Source organism: Gallus gallus, chromosome 21 (genome assembly GCF_016699485.2).
Source record: "Gallus gallus isolate bGalGal1 chromosome 21, bGalGal1.mat.broiler.GRCg7b, whole genome shotgun sequence".
In the NCBI taxonomy this organism is placed as follows: domain Eukaryota; kingdom Metazoa; phylum Chordata; class Aves; order Galliformes; family Phasianidae; genus Gallus; species Gallus gallus.
Genome location: NC_052552.1, coordinates 2,617,826 through 2,636,619, shown reverse-complemented (window position 1 = coordinate 2,636,619; position 18,794 = coordinate 2,617,826). Strand labels below are relative to the sequence as shown.

At 51.9% G+C, this 18,794-nt stretch overlaps 1 protein-coding gene and 1 long non-coding RNA gene across 6 annotated transcripts in view; one reads left to right on the top strand and one right to left on the bottom strand.

Moving 5' to 3' along the window:
• Window positions 1-1,594: 1,594 nt before the first annotated feature.
• Window positions 1,595-10,223, bottom strand: LOC121107375. Of its 5 annotated transcripts, XR_006931980.1 has the most exons (10): window positions 5,275-10,223; window positions 4,968-5,149; window positions 4,745-4,814; window positions 4,462-4,525; window positions 4,295-4,383; window positions 4,011-4,143; window positions 3,848-3,925; window positions 2,611-2,748; window positions 2,447-2,524; window positions 1,595-1,837 (listed from the first exon to the last, which is right to left on the bottom strand). It is a non-coding gene; the product is annotated as an uncharacterized LOC121107375 (long non-coding RNA). The 5 variants fall into 5 exon arrangements; XR_005841421.2 differs by having other exon boundaries at window positions 4,462-4,607; window positions 4,968-10,223; XR_005841419.2 differs by having other exon boundaries at window positions 4,968-10,223.
• Window positions 10,224-12,019: 1,796 nt separating this feature from the next.
• The window catches only part of TTLL10 (tubulin tyrosine ligase like 10), a 54,625-nt gene continuing 47,850 nt past the window's right edge, over window positions 12,020-18,794 (top strand). The window contains exon 1 of the mRNA XM_040651315.2: window positions 12,020-12,141. The gene's annotated coding sequence lies outside the window, so the exon portion shown is untranslated. The remainder of the gene's footprint in view (window positions 12,142-18,794) is intronic.

The window sequence follows — 18,794 nt, the reverse complement described above, 5'->3', positions numbered from 1 at the left end:
CCAGCAACTGCAAGTGAGCATCCGTTGTTAATTCCTTTGTCATCCATTTCCAAGGAGGATAGCAAAGACCCTCGCTAAGTTAATTGCATGGTAGGTAGGGCGAGCTCTGAAGCACACAGGGTATTTCACTGCTGACAGCATTTGGATCATCAGCTTCTTTTTCTCAAACGGAATGAATTAAACTTTAACAAAGTGTGAGAGAGGCGCTATTATTTTATAGGACATTAAGTAAAAAATATGGCATTCCCAGACAAACCAGCAGTTTCCCAATGGGAGTCGTCGTTCCAGTCTACTAAGAGCGCTATTGCAGCTCTGCTTTCATAACGGGGGAGAGGTTTTGTTATCTCTCAGCAAACATCAGCTGAGCTCCACTCAAAACAACACTTCTGGTGCTGTTGCTATCGGTTAATCGTTATCGTTTTACCATCCCATTGCAGCAAGGGTTTAGGTTGGGTGAGAAACAGGGAAGGAATAGCACCAAATCAGGCTGTCTGTGCTCATGTGGCCACAGCACAAGTTTCCAGCAGCTTTCATCAGAGCGTGTGCATGTCTGCTGATAGGAAGGTTGTGTCATAAGGGACGCCCACAGGTCAGGGCTGGGAAAGGTGGCCTGCAATCTTAGCCTTCTTTTCTCACATCCCCTCTGTTGTGCTTCAGAATAATATCCAGAATGTATGAGGCAAGAAGAGGGACTGCACTGCAGAGTGGCTTTCCTTCAGGCATTGCTCACTGACCTCAGGCCAGTCACTCGGAACAAAAAGGCTGAGTGACCTTTAGGCTCACTAGAAAGCACGTTGAGGGCTGTGAGTGCTCAGGCTCCGTGCTGTGTGTGACATAGGATCTAGACTTTCTGGTTATGCAGTGTTAGAAGGTGCAGCGCAAATACAGCAGTCAAGGGCCACTTCAGAACTCAGGGAGGGAGAAGTGAATGGGAACTACTTCAGACATACATGCTTGCGCATCTTCCGAGAGCTCTGTTTGCGAGCCCTCGCTCCCCTTGACGTAGCTGAGTACTGTTCTAACAGCAAAGGAATGCTGAAATACCAGTGAAGAAAGAGCGTTAGAGGAGAAAGAAAGAATAGAAGATAGGATGGCCTGGGTCAAAAAGGAGCACAGTGATGACCTTGTTTCAACCCCCTGCTGTGTGCAGGGTCACTGACCACCAGACCAGGCTGCCCAGAGCCACATCCAGCCTGGCCTCGAGTGCCTCCAGGGATGGGGCATCCACAGCTTCCTTGGGCAACCTGTTCAGTACATCACCACCCTCTGGGGGAAAAAACTTCCTCCTAAGATCTACCCTAAACCCCCCCAGTCTTAGTTTAAAACTATTCCCCCTTCTCCTATCACCATCACCCCACGTAAAGCAGTTGTTGCCCCTGTCTGTATGCTCCCTTTGAGTACTGGAAGGCCACAATGAGGTCTCAGAGCCTTCTCTTCCCCACACTAAACAAGCACGGTTTGTAGTGGAAGGGACTCTGCCCAGCTCCCAGGACCTACAGCTTTCTCAGTGCTCACCTTGTTCTGTATTGCATGCTTCTAGAAGAAACAACATATAGACATACTCTTATGTAGAGACACAGTGTAATGATAGCAGTCAGCTGTAACAAATATTTATTCTTTCCCATTTATTAATAACATTTAACCATCAATATCAAACTTGTACATATTGGAAAACATTCTTCAATGCAGCTACTTGCTTTCTTCTAGATGCATAAGGGTACCTGAAATGAAGCAGCTTCAAGGGAGCAGAGGATGAAGAGCAGATCTCCAAGCATTAGAGGGTGAGTGCCAGATTTTTTTTTCCCTCTTTACATCAAACCTCATGAGTTGCCTTGCTCTCAAGAAAAGCACGTAATTGTTTACTCAACAGTTTACTTGATATTTAGTTAGAGTAGCTATTTTAGTTAGATATTGTTAGTTACATTAGCTGTTGATGAATATTGACTTCGATATTGATGAACATTGTTTGCTTTCTTGAGAAGTTAAGTTCTTTCTGCATGTGATTGTTAATGGAATAGAGGAGACTTCTATTCAGGAGGAGTGGAAAGTTTATTGGCACTGCAGGGGAAAGGCAGTTAACAAACAGTTTCTGCAAGCTGATAAGGCAGATACACTCACAATGATATGAGAAGTTAAAGCCCCGCTTCTTTGTTTAGAGAATATCCACAATCTCTTTTGATAAAGTTACTCAGAGATAGGCTCAAAGTAAAGGAATAAGACACAGCAAAAGGTAAAGCCTGCAATAACAAGAAATTGTTTGGAGTGACTTCTGTTTAGAAGCACTCGCTCCTGTATCCTAGTTCTGCTAAAGAATCTCAGTTTTCATTTATCCTATTTGCTGTGACTAAGGCACATACAGAAAACTACATTTTATTTCTTTATATGTCTCTTACGATAAGAGGCTCAGAAGCATTTCTGTTTTGTACTTTTTGTTAAACTGATTTACCAATTTAGTTTTTGTTTCCTTTGATAGAGCAAAGCAGCAAGCCTCCCCACTCAAGAGCATTATTTCAAGCTCCAGCTCCTGGAACAGAATAGCATTACCATGCACCCAAAGACCTCAAGCTGCTGGTAAGCTATTGCTGGTGGCCAGAGATGTTAGATACTCACAAGCATGTTCTCTTCTCCTGCAGACATTTGAAATCTACCACTTCTGTTTCCACCTCAAGCTTACCACAGACAGAAGGGGAACCACACCACTCTGAGCAGCAGCAGCAGCTTAAATCCTTGGTCTCGCACGGGGAGCCCCTACAAGAAGGAGGCAGCGCTTAATAAGATTAGCAAATGTTTAAGTCTGAGCAAATAAAGATAGCAAGTTGTTTCTCAGCAAAAAACTAGCAGGTTCTGGCTGCTGACTAACAGTCATTTCAATAGCTCAGTGACCTCTTAGGTCACAAGCCAAGGTGCCTTTCAGGATTTGACTTACGTTTCAAAACCAATTGAGTTTTCTCCTCAGGCAGAACACAGAACCCCACTAAGTCCCAACTCCTACCTTCCAGCCCAGGACAAAGAGCACCATCACAGCTCAGGAGCCCCTCAACTCCAAGGTAACCCCTCAGCCCCCTCCTCTAAGAGGGGATGTCCCCCCCCCCCTCACCCAGGGGACCCCCCCTAGGTGGGAGTCCCCCCCATCAGCCCTCCCCAGGGGAGACTTATCCCCTGGGAGGGGTTGATCCCCCACTCAGGGGGCCTCCCACACATGGGAGTCCCCCTGAGCCCCCCCAGGGGAGACCCCTCCCCTGGGAGGGGCTAACCCCCACCCAGGGGGCCCCCTCCTCCCCCAGGGGGAGGAGGGGGCCCCCCTGGGTGGGTGGGGCTCCCCCTCCCCCAGGGGGAGGGCCCCAGCAGGGCCCCCCAGACACAGACAGCAAAACCCACCCTCCCACCCAAAAAAAAAATATCTCTTTAGAGATAGTGCAAACCCCCCTCTCCAGCACCCAAACAAATCCAAAAACCCCAGCCCCCACCACCAACAGCACAAACCACCTTCAAAAAAAGACTTCCCATACCATCAAGCCCACACAACCAAAGGAACCAACAGCCTCACTAAACAACTTCAGCAAATAAAAACAGCTTGAAAAAGAACACCAGAAACCCAAGCAAACCTCAACCAACAGGAAAGCACAAACCTGCACTAACAGCTTCCCCACTTTCTATCCTAAGTGCTTCTCTTCACTCACCAAACCTCCCAATACACACCCCTAGGGCCAAAGCCCACTCCTGGAAAGGAGAGGGCACCTGGGTGATAGTGCTTCCAGTCCAAGACAACCCCACACTAATACCAGCCTCCAACCAACTTACAGCACACACCAAGTGCTCCCCAACAAAAACAAAAGCACCTACTCACCCATCATGCTGCTCCTCCACACCCTGGGAAAGCTGGACAATTGGCACTGCTCACAGAAGCCACTGCTCCCATCAGGAACTAGAAGGGAAAACACAAGTGTAAAGCACTCAACAGGGACTCGGGGGGCTGGGGTTCCCCTCCACCGACACCATGCAGCACTCACCACAAAACATCAGACAGCTGCCAGATCCCCTCAGCTCCTCCTGGACGCCAAGCAGCTCCATCACCCCACAACCCCAACAGGGGACAAGGGCACAGCTGGCAGCCTTCCTCCCTTAGACAGGCAGCACCAGGACCTGGGGAAAAAGAACAACTGAGGGCCACCCTGCTGCAGGAAGCCCTGAGTTCCTGCAGGGCAGGGCCACCCTGCTTGGTCCTCTGTCCCCAGCCGTGAACACCACCCAGAGGGTGGCAAACGCAGCCTGGGGACACGAGGACAACCCTCACCTTGCTCCAGCCCTGCCCCTGTGGCGAGAACAGCTCCTCAAACCTCCTCTGAGGGGCTGCTGCTGTAGTGGAACCCACAAACCAAGGCCCTAGACAGAAAAAAAAAAAAAAAGGGGATTAGAAACAGTCAGCATGCATTGACCAAGGGGAAGATGTGCTCTACCAACCTCACAGTCTTCCACAATGGCATCGCCAGGCATGCAGATGGAGGAGAGAGCCAATGTCATCTACCTTTAGTCAGAAATGCTGCTGGATTTTTTTCCTCCCGCAACATCCCAACATGAGTGAGCAGGGAGGTGGGCTGAGAACTGGCCTATCAGCAGAACCGAGTCTGGTTGGAGACCACACTGGCAGTGCTGGGTCCAAGTTCATTCAGTATCTTCATCAGCAACCTCACTGAGGGCAGTGCCCACCCTCACCAAGTACACCAACAATACATAGCATACATACCTTGGAAGAGCAGCTGATGCACCGGAAGGCTGTGCTGCCGTCCCACAGGAAGGGCTGCAGAGCTGCACACCTAGGAAGGAATAACCACAACTATCAGTACAGGGACAAGCTGCTGGAGGAGCTGAAAGAGCCAATGCAACCCTAGGGTGCATCAGAAGGAATGCAGCCAGCAGGTCAGGGGAGGTGATCCTCCCCCTCTGCTCTGCCCCGGTCCAGCCCTCACCTGCAGTACTGCATCCCATTCCAGGCTCCTCAGTACAAACAAAGAGAGGGATCTCCTGGAAGGAGTCCAGCAGAGGGCCATAAAGACGATGCAGGGCCTGGAGCACCTCTATGATGAAGTTTGCAGAGGGGTTAACTTCGTTACCTCCAGAGGTCCCTTCCAGCACCTACAATCCTGTGGTTCTGTGAACAAAATTCATGAGTAAAACTAAAGATTCACACCGCCACATCCCAGTGCTCGTCTCTGCAGTCCCAGTGCAGCGGGAACCTTGCATCTCTGGGCTGATCCCTGCTGCAAAGCACCTTACCTTGCAACAGCTTTTTGGGGAAATCAAAAAGATAAAAGCACAGCAAGTGATTTAAAGCACTGCTTTCAACTTAGCTGTCCCTGGCGTTGCTTCTTACTCCCAGCAGCAATAGGGCTAGGGAGGGGACAACCATGATTCCATCCTGCACGCCCCCGCTGCTGCAACCAAGGGGGGCAGTGGGCACCCCCAGGGCTGCGCTCTGCCTCGGGGAGTCCAGCAGAACCCAGAAAAAGAAGGTAGGGAGCCCAGCAGCAGCACTGCATTGACCCCAATAGAAGGGCAGAAGGATCCTCCTGCTGCAAGCAAAGAGCCCCCGGGGTCTGGGCACGAGGGAACGTGCTCGCCCAGACCCCTGGGACTCAGCTCCACGCTCCCATCGCTGCCACAGCCGCTCAGTACTGCGGGCTGATCCTCGCTGGAGCTCTCACCCTGCAAGAGAGAAACAAAAAGGAGAGAGAACAAACGTGATTAAATGGATATCCCCAGCATTTGCTGTTTTGAAAGCAGCCCCTTGCGATGCTTCTGACCCCCAGCAGCTCCAGGGTAAGGGGCGCAGCTCCGTTCTGCTCTCCTCCGTTGCTGCAGGACCTGCAAACTGCCCTTAACTAACCCCACAAAGGGGCTAGGAGAGCTGCTTTGCAAAAGTGCTGCATAGGCTCTAAGGAGCAGAGGGGAGCCAAGAGCAGCCCTGTGCTGGACCCAAAGAGGGCAGGGGCACCAACAGCAATCCCATACCACCACCAAAAAGAAGAAAACAAGGCCAGAGCCCAGCAGGGCCACCCCACACTGACTCCAAAAGAGCAGAGGAGCCCAGCAGAAACCAGACCCCAAAAAAGCCCAGCAGAAGCCCAGCGCCCTCCCCAAAAAGAGAGAGCAGTGTGGGAGCCTGGCAGCATGCTGCGGCAAGCCCTGAATGAGCCCCTGAGCTCCCAGCAGCCCCCAGTGGATCCCAGCAAGCTCTGGTGGGGGTTTAAGAGGCGTTGAGGGCGGGCCCTGCCCTGAGCCGCCGATAAGGCGCAGCTGTGCTAGGGCAGCCCAGCCCTGTGGCACCTGGGGGCCTCATTAGGGCCCACCCGGGGCCCTGACAGCTGTGCTGACGATGCTGGGCTTGGCTCCCACTGACGCCGACGTCCCTGGGCGTGCGATGCCACGCTGACCCCCAAGAGCTGGAGGAGCCCAGCAGTGCAACAACCGCCCCTACAATGGGCTCCTGAGAGCCATGCCGTGCAGGTTGCAGGTCGCGAGTTGAGGGCAGGACTTCACGTGCAACTATTTCAAGACGCAGAGCGGATTTCTGCTCTCCCACGCAGTGCGAGAGCTTTCACTTTCCAGTTGCATCACTAGGATAGAACCCCACATCCCCCACTTTACAGACGTCCAGCCTCTCCGTTTGCTCTCGTGCAGGGGACGCCGTGGCTCCCGTGTGCCCTTCTATTCCTGGGTGCATCCTGCTCCCTGCCAGCTGTCCAAACGAGAGGGATCATCAAAGCCCCTCTGCAGCGCTGCTCTTTGTAGATGTGGGAACAAAGCCACGATGAGCATCCGTCGCTGCAAATTGAGTGCGACTCCTTGAAATGAGTTTACCAACAGCGCTCAGAATCTCCTCTCTGAAAGCAGCAAACGGGCGCTAATTAGCTTCTCAGGCTCGCTGTCGTGCAGAGATGCTGGCCGGCACCTCCACACCCAGCCCGACGGAACCCAGCTCCGACGTGGGGCAGGGCTGGCTCTGCTGGGGACAGGTGTTGCTGGGTGCGTTTCAAAGCACGGCGGGTTGAAGGGGGGGTTCTGTCTGTTAGATTCATGTGCTTGAGCAAAGCGTTGGCCTACGGTGGCAGAGAAGCCGTCCGGAGTGATGCTGATGCATCTCTACAACCCTAACGTTATGGGATGGCGGGGTCTGTCTGACAACCTGCGGTCCGGCGGTGCTGCCGGCTCCTCCTTACGCGTGCACTCTCTGCACCTGCCCCTCGTGCTCCTTTGCAGCTCTGCGGGACCCGGGGGGGCTCAGTGCTGCTGCTCCCCCGGCACGGAGCAGCTGGAGCGGGAGCCGGGGTGCTCTGCGAAGCGAGGTGGCTTCTCGCTCGATGTTCCCTTTGTTCCGTAGCACATAACGGGGCTCTTCTAGTCCCCAGCCCCGCGCTGGAGCTTCTGCTTTCCCTGGGGGGGGGGCGAGTCCCGCAGCGGTGTTTCTAGGCAGGAAGAAAGGTGAGCCTGTCAGGGTGGACAAAGCCGGCTGTGCTCTGCGCTCACGCAGCACCCCTGCAGCAACACAGCGGCCGAGCAGCGCCTCGAGGGAAAGGAGAAGGCCTCCGATCAGACCTCAGAGCCGACAGCAGCGTGCAGGATGGAGTTGGCCCCCGGGGTGTCTAAAGAGAGCCATGAGGTTGGAAGCGACCTCAAAGGTCATCCAGCCCAACGGCCCGCCTGCCGCCAATGCTGCCCACGTCCCCCCGTGCCGCGTCTCGCGCCTCCAGGGATGGGGACCGCCCCGCCTCCTGGGGCAGCCGACGCATCGCCGCTCTGTCGGAGAAGAAATTCTTCGGGACATCCAACCGACCTTCCCTCGGGGCAACGGGAGGCCGTGCTCGAAAGCCGGCGACGGTCACCGCCCCGCGAGGTGACCCTGCGGCGGCACCGGGTCCGTCGGCGGGCGGGGGGTGACACCTAGCGGTACCCGCGCGGCCCCACCGAGGGCCACGCGTACGGGGTGAGCTCGGAATTTCGTGAGTTCCCCCCTCGGGTTCAGCAGGGAGTGCTCCATCTCCCCCCGCGGCCGAAGGGAGACGTGTGGGCTGAGCTGCTCGGGTGGATCCAAAGGTTTGGCTGGGAGCCGTGAGCGTACCTCGTGTGAATACGTTTCACTGTAAGAAAACGAAGGTTCGGGGCCCAGTTCTAATGCCAAAGAGTTGAGCGAGGATGAAAAGCCAGCGCGGGTATGGAGGATCCTATAGGAGTCGGACTAAAGAACGCACGAGGGATTTCCAGCCACGCGCTGCCCAGGGTGGCTCAATTATGCAGCGTACAGCGCAATTAACTGCCTGCAATTAGGATGAGTGCCTTAATTACTGTGTTTACGTTCGGCAACCTCCCTGCTCTGATCGCGCAAAGCCTGCTCTGCGCCTGAAGCCGGGCAGAAACGTTTCGCCTTTCCCTCTTGTTTCCCCACCATATGCTCATTTAAAGAGCCGAGATTGAGTTTCTGCAAACGATGAGCTCCAATAACATAAAGGAGCAAAGGGAGCCATTCTGACAGCTATTTCGGTCTGGTTATTTTTCCTTTATGCCTAATAGATGTGGATGTTTGCTAATCGCTTCACATGCATTCATAATGATTCCTCCCATTTGCAAGCAGACATCAAATGGACTTTAAAGCCTCGGAAGAGATGCTTTGTCTGGAGCTGCCTCCTTTTCCCCAAGTGCCTTGGCTTGCTGGATGCTTTCCCCTATCCCGAGCAGCTGCGGTGGGAGGTTTGTTTCCATGCTGTAGGAGAAGTTAACGACACCTCTTCAGCTCCACCACTGAATGGGGTGGAATGAATGGGCGAACGCCCCAATCGTGAAATGAGTTGCTTGCATCGAAGTCACCTGGGGGGATGGCGCCGAGTAAGCTTGCGTACATCCAAAGCAACTGACAAAGCAGCCCGGTAGATCAGAACACCCGTCACGCGATAACGGAAAGGGCCACAGTGGTGTTCAACATACAGATGATGGCTCCTAAAGCCGCCGCGTCGCTTCTCCCACAGCCGCTTCGTGTGACAGTTTTGAGCTCCTCATTTGCAGCTGCGGTCTTTCTCTGTACCCCATCGCTCTGCAGACGTTGCCCGCAAGAACTCCTACAGGTGCCTCCATCCTCCGGGTTGGCCCGTGGACCTCACCACCAGGTGTCAGCAGCCGTTCACCACGCTTAAGCTGTGGGGTTTTGTTCCGGGTCCACCGGAAAGCCCGAGGTCCTGCAGTGCCCACGGAGAGCGGAGAATGGCTCTTGGGAAGCCGTTCCTCTTTCTCCTTTATGGAGCACCCTCCTTCAGACCCAACGGTTCGGATGGCTTTGGCCGTAGGAGCGCCTTGCCCTTAAGTGGTTCACCTAAGCATTATTGCTTTGGAAGACGGACCACCTCTTCAAACGACTGCGATGAGAGAAGGCAGCTCTTCCTCCTGCCCTCCTCTTGGAGCTGGCGGCCAGCCACCATCCCTACATGGAGACGTGCCTTCCTAGAAGACGCCTGGCCTTGGTGCTTGACATTTCAAGCGGGGGAATTCCCCGTGCCCTCGCCTCGACAGCTCCCGTGCTGTCGTTACTCTCGTGATGAGTTCTGCAGTGCATGTCCATTTGCAGACCGCTTTCAAATGACTGCACGATGAAAAGCGATCTGTTCCCTGATGTCTGTTCTGTCCGTCCCCTCTGCCCGGGCGGTGGGAGCAACCGCCGGGCAAATATTGACCTTACCAATGGAGTTAAAGGGGATGGAGAGACTGGGGTCTTTTGTGCTCTAATTGGAGTAAATGTTCCGATGATGCAAGTAAATGTCTGTGGGAGAGATCGCTTATCTGTTTGCCTTATCTTAACACACGCTTAAAAATAGGAAGAGGATGAGAAGGTCAGCTCATCCAGGTGGGGGAAAGGGCAGGGGGGGCAGAAGTCAGAGGGCACGGGCACGAAAGCAAAGCGACTTAGAAGGGGATGTCCCGAACCTGAAGGATGTAACTCAGCGTTCCGTTGGTGCCAGAGGGACTCGGAGGCTGAAATCTTTGCGCTCCAAGGGTTGTGAGGCTGAGCGCTGCAAAACAGTCTCCTTGCAGAGCTCGCGATGCTACCGGCACCGCACGGTTTGGTGCTTCTTTGCGCAAGGCCTTCCCTATCAATATCACTTCAAGCCCGGGCCTTCTGCCCTGCAAACCAAGCACCGCTTCAGGGCGCTCCTAAAGGAGGAAAAACTCCAACAGCTTCTGAAATACTCCCTTTACACTTTGAACCAGAAAAAGATACGGATGGGAGGAGCCCAGCGAGCTCTTCGTCCGCACGGGAGCTCTGGAATAATTCAGGATCATAAAACAAGCGGGCTTCCTGAAGGTAGAAGTGACGGTGTAACCACCGCTCTCCCTCTCCCAGCGCACGCCCACTCCTGCAAGCTGTTCCTTTATACCGGTTGTCTCTTTGCTAATAAGCTTTGAAAAGCAAGTTCGTTAATGTGCTGACTGCCAGACTGCGCTTTAACGAGCCTTTCTCAATGCCTCCTATCTTATCTCGAGCTCGATAAGGACAAAACGTTCCAGTGACAATGCTATAAATCACATTTTATTGATGCATCTCAATATGGAATAGCCGCTGCGGTTTGATGGTGTCTGTTTGCTTTGGAAGCGGCCGTGTCGTACAAACACAGCCCCGGGAGGCTTGCTGGTGACGGAGGGGGGTCTGGGGAAGGTTTCTCTTGAGGTGCCTGGGAGGGTTTGCACGCATTTGTCAAGGAGGACGTTGCTGGTGGGGAGCCTTCGCCTGTACGTGCACTGAGAGAGTCTTTGAAGTCACACTTCAATAGAGACACATACACAAAAGCCCTTTTTAAATGGTGTCGAATGCGTTCCTCGCTGCTCCCTTTCCAGACCTGCCCCATCATCCCCCTGTATGGTTCCGTGGGGTTTTCCTTCGTCTCAATTCTTGCTTTTTGCTTTAGGTGTGGGTGAACGCATCCGCGTCACAACCACGTGCGGGGCTGTTTGCATATCCTAGAGATGTGTGTGACAGCGGGTTCCAGACACGGCCGTTGGAGCCAAGTGTTGCTCCCGCAGAGCCTTCCCCCTTCTCTTTTCGCGGTGGAAGAGGGCAGCTGTGTTCCTCACAGGGGTTGTTGTGGGCTGAGGATCCCATCACCCCTGAAGGAGAAAAGCATCGTTTGGAAATACCGTGGATGGAAACACCGTGGGCACGTGGAATGAGCGTGGGCCTGGAGCCGGGCAGACGTAGGTTTGGAGGCTCTCATGGGGTGACTCTGGGCAGCACCTCGTTCCCAACGTCCCGGCCCGTGTTTCCAGGTGGGAAGAGGCCACGAGGAATGCTCTGCTCAGAAATCTGATCTTTTCTTTCACAGAATAACAAAAGATGGAAGGGACCCGTAAGGGTCATCGAGTCCAACTCGGCATGCCCGGGTACAGCTCAGGAGTTGGGGTTCGTTCCCAGCTCTCCCGGTTGGTGATGTAATTCCTGCAGAGCCGAAGTGGCTCGCTCCTGTGTTTATTTCTTGTCCCGAATCTTTGTGCGTTGACTCCATGGCATCAGGCAGGCTCTCCTGTCTCTTGGGGCGTCCCTAATTTCAGCCAGCCCTCTAAGAAGGGAACACAAAACAGAGAACAACGTGGTCCATTAGAATTACTAGCTGCTGTTGTTTTAGCAGTTCCGGGTGGTGTTCGCTGCACGTCAGTAGAAATATTATTTTTTAAGTGAGAAAAAAGAACTGGGAAATCATTGCCCACAGTTCTTGAAAAGCCGCCTCACAGCCTTCTCATTTCCCCTGAAAAGCCCCCCAGCTTCGCTCTGCCCACCAGCCCGGGTAGCTCAGGGCACCCCGTCCTCCACCTCCCCCGAAAATTAGGAGCTCTCCTTCCGTGCAGCAAATAGACAAAGCCTACTCGAGCGGGCAGAATGTACGAGACTCTGTTTTTCCTCCCAGAGCCGAAGTTAAAAATTATTCAGTGTAGAATTCCTGGCCTGTGAACCAGAGGCTCCGCACTGTACCAGGCAAAGATTTTCACCAGCATTCCGCTTAGCCAAGGCGGAGATAACAGCGCTGCGAAGCACTTGGAATAAATCCGCTCTTCCGAGATTCCTCCGGGGTGCTCCTCTTCAGCTCTGTTTTCCCCGGGCTTCGTAAGGTATTGGGTGAACTCAGGGCTGGCATTTACCCCGACTTTTATTTTTCTTAACGTGAGCGAGGCCAAACGAAGCGAGAAGTTGCTTCGGTTTGTTTCGTTTGGGGTTTGTGTGTGTGTGTGTGTGTGTTTAATAGATGAGAACGGCGGGAGAGAACAAGTAAGTGATTGACTTTATCTGTTCTTAATGAAGGGTTTTCTAGAGGGATGGTGAGAGCTGCGCTTTGCGATGTTCTGAGGGAGCTCGGGAAGTGGTTCGGGAACAAAAGGCACTGCGGTCATTGGAATAAGGCTGAGTGGTAGCGGGGTGGCACCCGCTGCTGCCCTTTGTGCATTAAAAGCTGTGGCCGCAGGTGACTTCCCACCTTCCCGACCACTCAGACACCGGCAGTGTTGCTCGAGAAGCAGGAGAGAAATTGCCAGTGGAACAAAAGGGCAAACATTTATTTTGTACTTCTTTTAAAACCTGAGGGTCTGCGGTGACTGACAGTGATTGCAGCCGTACATTGGACCCGGCGATGTGAACCCTTGGTGCTGCTTTACTCCTCGGACCGTCAGCAGAGCTGCTCCTTGCAGGGCTCCCAGCTCTGCTGGCGGCTGAGTGGGGAGATCTCCATCTCTGTGGGATGGATACGCAGCGACTCTCCTGGCAAAGGAGGGCTCACGTAGAGTCTGTGTGTTCTGTTGAGCGTACGGTGAAAAAATAGGGGCTGTACGGAGGGGTGCTGTTCTGAGATGAGCACTAAAACTCGTGCACAGGTTGAGCTGTGGGAGTACGTGCAGCACGCCGTCTGAAAATGAAGCGGCTCTCCTCTTGTTTTATGGGACGCTTTCACACGTGTGTGAGTGTCCAACAACAAGTGTAGGGGAGGGGAGCGATGTTTATAGAAAGGAAATGAAATCCTAGCAAAGCTGCAAATTCAGATGAATGCTGCAGCAGGGCACGGGAGGCAAAGGGGGCTTTAAGTAGGATCATCGAAAGAAACATGGCAAGCATCGTTTTCAGCCCCCTCTGACACGGTGCCAAGAGCTCAGGGCAACCTGAACACACAAAGGAAGCCCTGAGGTCACCGTTTGCTTCTTGCTAGTAATTGTGTGTATTTATTCTGAACACGAAGACTTGCGAAGATGACGCGCTGGAGTTGCAGGAGCTGCAGGGCTTCCTGCGGTCCCATTCTTCCTTTCCCGATGCTCACATGCTTCTGGGTCTGTTAACAGCCCCGTGGGCAGGCTGTGATCCGTCCGCCCTTGGGCGCTGTCACCTTTCTCCTTAGTGCCATGGCCTGCTGGTGGAGCAAGGCGGGAGGGAGGAGAGCTGCGCGCCGGCGGTGTGCCAGCATCCCACGTCACGTTGGCCTAAAGAGGTGATCGCCTCTCGAGATGAAATCAGCACACGAGATTCTAGGCCGTATGTAAAAGGTATGCATATGTGCATAGATACAAGTGTACATATAGGTAGCATGCTAGGCTTGACATAATTAAAACTTAAAAAAAACACACAGGGCATCCAGAGGCCGTAGAGGGCAACAGGAAATCTCTCATCAGCTTCCCTGGAATTTGGATTCTGATTAGTATCTGCTATCTCTTATAGAAATGGTTTTTGTTGTTGTTGTTGTTTGGTTTGGTTTGGTTTGGTTTCACTTTGGCTTAAGTGAAGAGGATAATTATTGCTAATGATTTATAGGGCGGTGACAGGTAGAAAGAGAACGCGTTTCAGAAGAATGGCAAACGGTTTTCTTGGGAGAAACCACGCTCGGGCGGCTCTCTGACCTCGTCGACATTAAGTGCTGTTTTCTGCAATGGAATTAATAGTGCCTTATGCCATCCTAGAACAAGATGCCTTGGTCTACTGGAAGGCAAGCCAGGGAACTTTTCTCATTGTGCCTACAGCAGGTAGAATATCTGTAACTCCGCTGCTCGGCCGATGCAAATCAATGCGTTGTGCGATGTGCGCCTCGTTGGCCCAGCTCCTGGGTTCAGAAACCCGAGGACTCTCTCTGCCTTCTATGTGAATTTGCATCTTTCATAGCCCCTCTGCTTTTAATTACAGCTGCCCATTACAGCTGCTGCCAGCAGTTTCTGCCTTTGCAAGGAAAATGGGACTGTGCGTTCCTTCCTACGATCACACTTTAATTCCTTACTTTGGGAAACATCCCCCAGCAGGACGAAATAAGGCTTCCGAATGCAGGGAAGAGCATTTGTGATGATTTTAAGCTGGTATCGAGCCCTTCCAGGTCACGCAACTGTGACACGTGTGCTGTGAGAAGAGAGAAGGATACGTTACGAAAGATAACACCGTGGAACTCACCCTCAGCTTAACAGAACCCTAACAAAGCAACTGAAAATCAGAATGAAAGTGAAAAGTGGAAAGAAAAGCATTAGAATTTCTACTGTTCCGTTCCTTTATTCGGGAAGCGTTGATGGCACTGGAGGTTTTAAGGTCTCAGGGTTAAAACACACGTTCTGCCAGGGAGTTTGGGCACCTTAGACTATAGCAATTCTTCCGTGGGGTGCTCGTGTTAAGAACGGGGATCGAGAGACTGTGTGTGACCTCGCTGTTAGGAAGGTGTGGGCCGGGTATGTAAACAAGCACAAGAGTCATATTTGTGCAGGCTTTCAGGAACCATCAGCTCAAAAACTTCCTGGAGCGAGAGCAGAAGACACGGCAGATCCACGCGCCTCTCCCCACTAATGGTGTTTTAGTGCCATTAGAGTTCCCCAGATTTCTGTTAATATCCTTACTCATCAGTGCTAGTGATCTTTCTTGGTGGGTCAAAGGAGCCGCCTGTGTCAGAGTTACTCCCCCAGCGTCCACCTCCTTCCGTTCTTCCAATCCCTTCGCTCCATCACCGCTCCCACCCGAGCCTCCTGCTGACCTTCGGGCCCCGCTCAGCCCCGGGAACAGCCTTCTGCCTTCACTGTGCATGTGCAGACCTGACATGTGGATGTGGGTCTAGGGTAGGAAATCCATTGGCAGAGTCATGGCCAGTGGGTAGCATCGGTAATTGTAGGAGCGACGCTTCCAAACGGGTGAAATAGCAAAGTGAGGGGTTAATGTGCTGCAGGTCAATTTCGTTCCAGCTCAACCCAAACGGCCAGTGGATCCGGTTCCAAGGCTCCACTGAGTTCCTGCACAACCCCTGATTAAACAGGAAAAACCTGTGAATTGTTGGCTTTGAATCCCAGGCTGGGGACGGAGTGCGCTTGAGTAACATGCATGCTTCGGGATTTCATTTCAATTTCTCAAGCCTCGGAGGAAAGGGAAGAAACCTAGGCCTTTCTACAAGAAGGGGAAAAAGATCTAATCTGTTTACACCCCGCATTCCTCACGTTCCTTTGATAGCCTGCTACTATAAAAGCCCTCGGTCCCACCTATGGCACGAGGTTAGTTCTGCTGCAGCTCCATTAAATCTGTCTGAAAAGGCAGACGTGACCCGCTGTACCCGGAGGTCCTGCTTCATTCGGACACCGGTGCAGCCCAGTTGTTTGTGATTACGTATGGATCTGAGCAGATCCTGTTTCCCCTTCAGAGAAGGTACGCACCCACCCACCTCGTTTCAAAAAGGCTCCTTTTCCTGGTAAGAACTTAAAAGTGTCCTGGTATGGGAATGCCCTTCTTGGAAAATGAAGCTCTTTCCCCTGCTCCCTCCCCTCTGTTTGAACGTGATGACTCAAGCTTGGTGCAAATCCAAGGCAAATAGAAGGTGCGGGCGCCGGCAGTTGGTTAACTCCTGAGCTGCTGCGAACAGAGATCACCAAGCAGACCCAAGCCGCATCCCAGGCTGTGGGCTCCGGGCCTCTCTTCCCAATCCCCTCCAGGATTCTGTGGTCTGGAGGTTTTCCAGCCACGATGCTGAAGGAGTAGGTGGGAGCTGGAGATTCCGTATCTTCTGCTGCGTTGGTTATCAAACCCTTCCCTCAGCTGCAGTCACAGCAGTGGAGTTAACAGCACCGGGCTCGCCGAGGTTTACTTTCCCATGTGTGCGTTCAGAACGGGGCCAGATGTTGGGTTATTTTTGTTCCTGTAGTGCCGTTGCGTCAAACCGTTGGAATCCATCGGCAGCACTGCGCTGGTGGAAGTTGGGTCAGGGCCCACAAAGTGTGAGCACGGGGCAACTATTCTGCCACATCCAAGCCATGACGGTCTTCCAAAGACTGAAGCAGAACATTAGAAACCTGTGTTGGCGAGTGGGCAAAGGGCAGAGGAACCTACAGCTGACCTACGTGTAGCCGGGGCCGATGGAACACAAATGAAGGGCTTTGGAGTGAAGCTGAGGGGGAACGCGTGGCACGGTTGGGTCTTGCCAGCAGGTGGTGAGGATGCTGAAGCGCCGCTCTCTGAGGTGGATGGGCTTCTTCCCCTTTTGGATTCGATAGCGTTAGCAGCAAAAGGGGGCTCTTCTTTGGGCAGTGGGAGGAAAACAGAGCAGAACCAAAACCCCTGTGTATGGCGGTGCCATAAATGCCGAGTTAAATGTCTGCAGGGGGTACGGTGCAGCCCCAGCCTTCTGCAGTATTTAACTCCTCGCTTTCAAAGCGCATTTGGTCTGTCTCGAACTCACGGGGCGAAGAGATTAACTTCTGCCTTCAATGGCAGGACAGAAATGTCATGCATTTCACTTATCTTCCCGTGAACACATTTCTCTAGCTCTGCTTTGAGAAGTCAGTGAAAAAAATCAGCAGCTCTGATGATTAATGTTGAAAATAAGGGTATATTTTGCATATCTAAACATTAATATCCTGTCAGGTGTCTCTGAAACAAAGACAGAATGAGGAAGAAAGGCCACCTGAATATCAACAGCTTCCATCGGAAGTAATCTGGGCTCAGTGATCAGCATTTCATAACAAAAAAGTGATTTGAATGGTACAGCTCGAATCGCAGCTTCCTCCCTTGATTTGCCACAGCTCTGATTTTTATTTGCAAACGAAGGCACAAACGCAGCAATATCTGTTTGAATATTAAAATATTTCTGGAAATCAGCCTGAATGTAATGGAACAAATCCTGAAAGGGTTCCAAAAAAATATAATCACCCATGGAAACAATTTGAATGCTCCCCAAGGGGACACAGGCGGCAAATCGGGTTGTTACAGTCATCTGTAAAAGGAAGAGGGAAGAAGCAAATTAAGTGCCCTACAAAGCTCAAAATAAAGGCACAAGAAAAGATTATATTCCTGAAGCAGGTAGAAGTATTTCCTTCCGATGTGAACACTTAAATGGGCTTCTCTAAGGATAATGTACGAAACCAATCTCAGCCCTTAAGTACTGCCAGACTTCTTACAGCTTTTTGTTTCATCATTTGCATCCCTTGGCTTCCATTTGTCATTTGTTTTGCTGCTTCTGTTTCCCCAGAGGTACCTCATCTCTAAGGAATGAAATGTTTTGAGCCAATGCCTGGAGGCCCCGTGTTAATTTGTTTTATGGCCCTTTTCTCCAAGCTCTTCCCTCCTGTTTTCCGCAAGCTGAAATTCCTTTTTCATCTAGAGTAGCCATTTGAATCAGCGAGTTGAAAACATCACCATCAATCACGTCCGTGCTCCAGTCTAATTTTCAAGTGTCCAAGTGATTTAGAAACTGGATTTCCATTTGTAGAAGTGATCAAAGCCCCTCTGCCGGATTTGAAGGCATTTCGGGGTTTATGTCCATTTATCTGAAGGAGAGTTCAGTTCCTAAACACATGCCATAACGATGTTACGCCTTAGGGCTGCCATCCTCAAAGGCATGTCGCTTTCCAGCATCTGCTGAAATCATAGGTTCTATGAGAGAAGAATTCAGGTGTTCTGAGATATGTTTCGCAACATTATGCTCTAAATACAGAGTTTTTTTTCTCTAAATCCCAAGATCTGCAGCAAAAAGGCATAAATACTAGCACACACAGAGCTTTCGCATCTCCTTCTCCTCCTTCGGTCTCCTTCCCCTCTCCTTCCCCCCATCTTCCCTCATCTAGGCAGGATTCAGCTCCCGAGGTGCGTGGAGGAATACCATCCCCTAAGCCCTTATTTCAGGCATTAATTGGCATGGGTTTGTCTTTAAAAATAATTCAAGGCCACTGGAGAAACAGCTGCTCCAAAGTCACGGTCATCTAAATGATGTGGATTTCAATGACTTGGCACCATCCGACCTAGGACCACTGTTTCCTTGTCAGGAGAGTTGGATCCACTGTGCCGTGTGGCATCTGGAAGTCCCATTCTTCCTTTGCCCTTAACGTACATTGTTTTCAACAAACTGTTTACTGTTCTGCTTCCCCCAGAGTCAAAGACACAGCAGCACCTATAGGCAGACATCACCCAAACAGGGCTGCCGTAACGATCTTGCCAACCTGTACCCAAGCTGCTAACCCGGCTCTTCGGGCAACAGTCATATCAAGATTGAATAACCGACCCATTAAAAAAGGGCAGCCAATTCAACTGCATTGAGCCCTCAATGGTCATGCCTCAGATGATTGATAGAATAAAGCATTCTCCCGCAGCTCTGAACTGCAGATTAGCTCATCTGTCATTTGGAGCTTCCTTTTGTTTTTGTCGATAAGCTACAGGTTAGCTAGAAGGAGGGGTTGAACCCTGCAAAAGTCTTCTGTCTGATACAAATAAGGCTTTAACCCTTCCAGCAGCAGATACAGAAGCGCCAAATAAATTATTAAAGCGGTTAACTTTCATT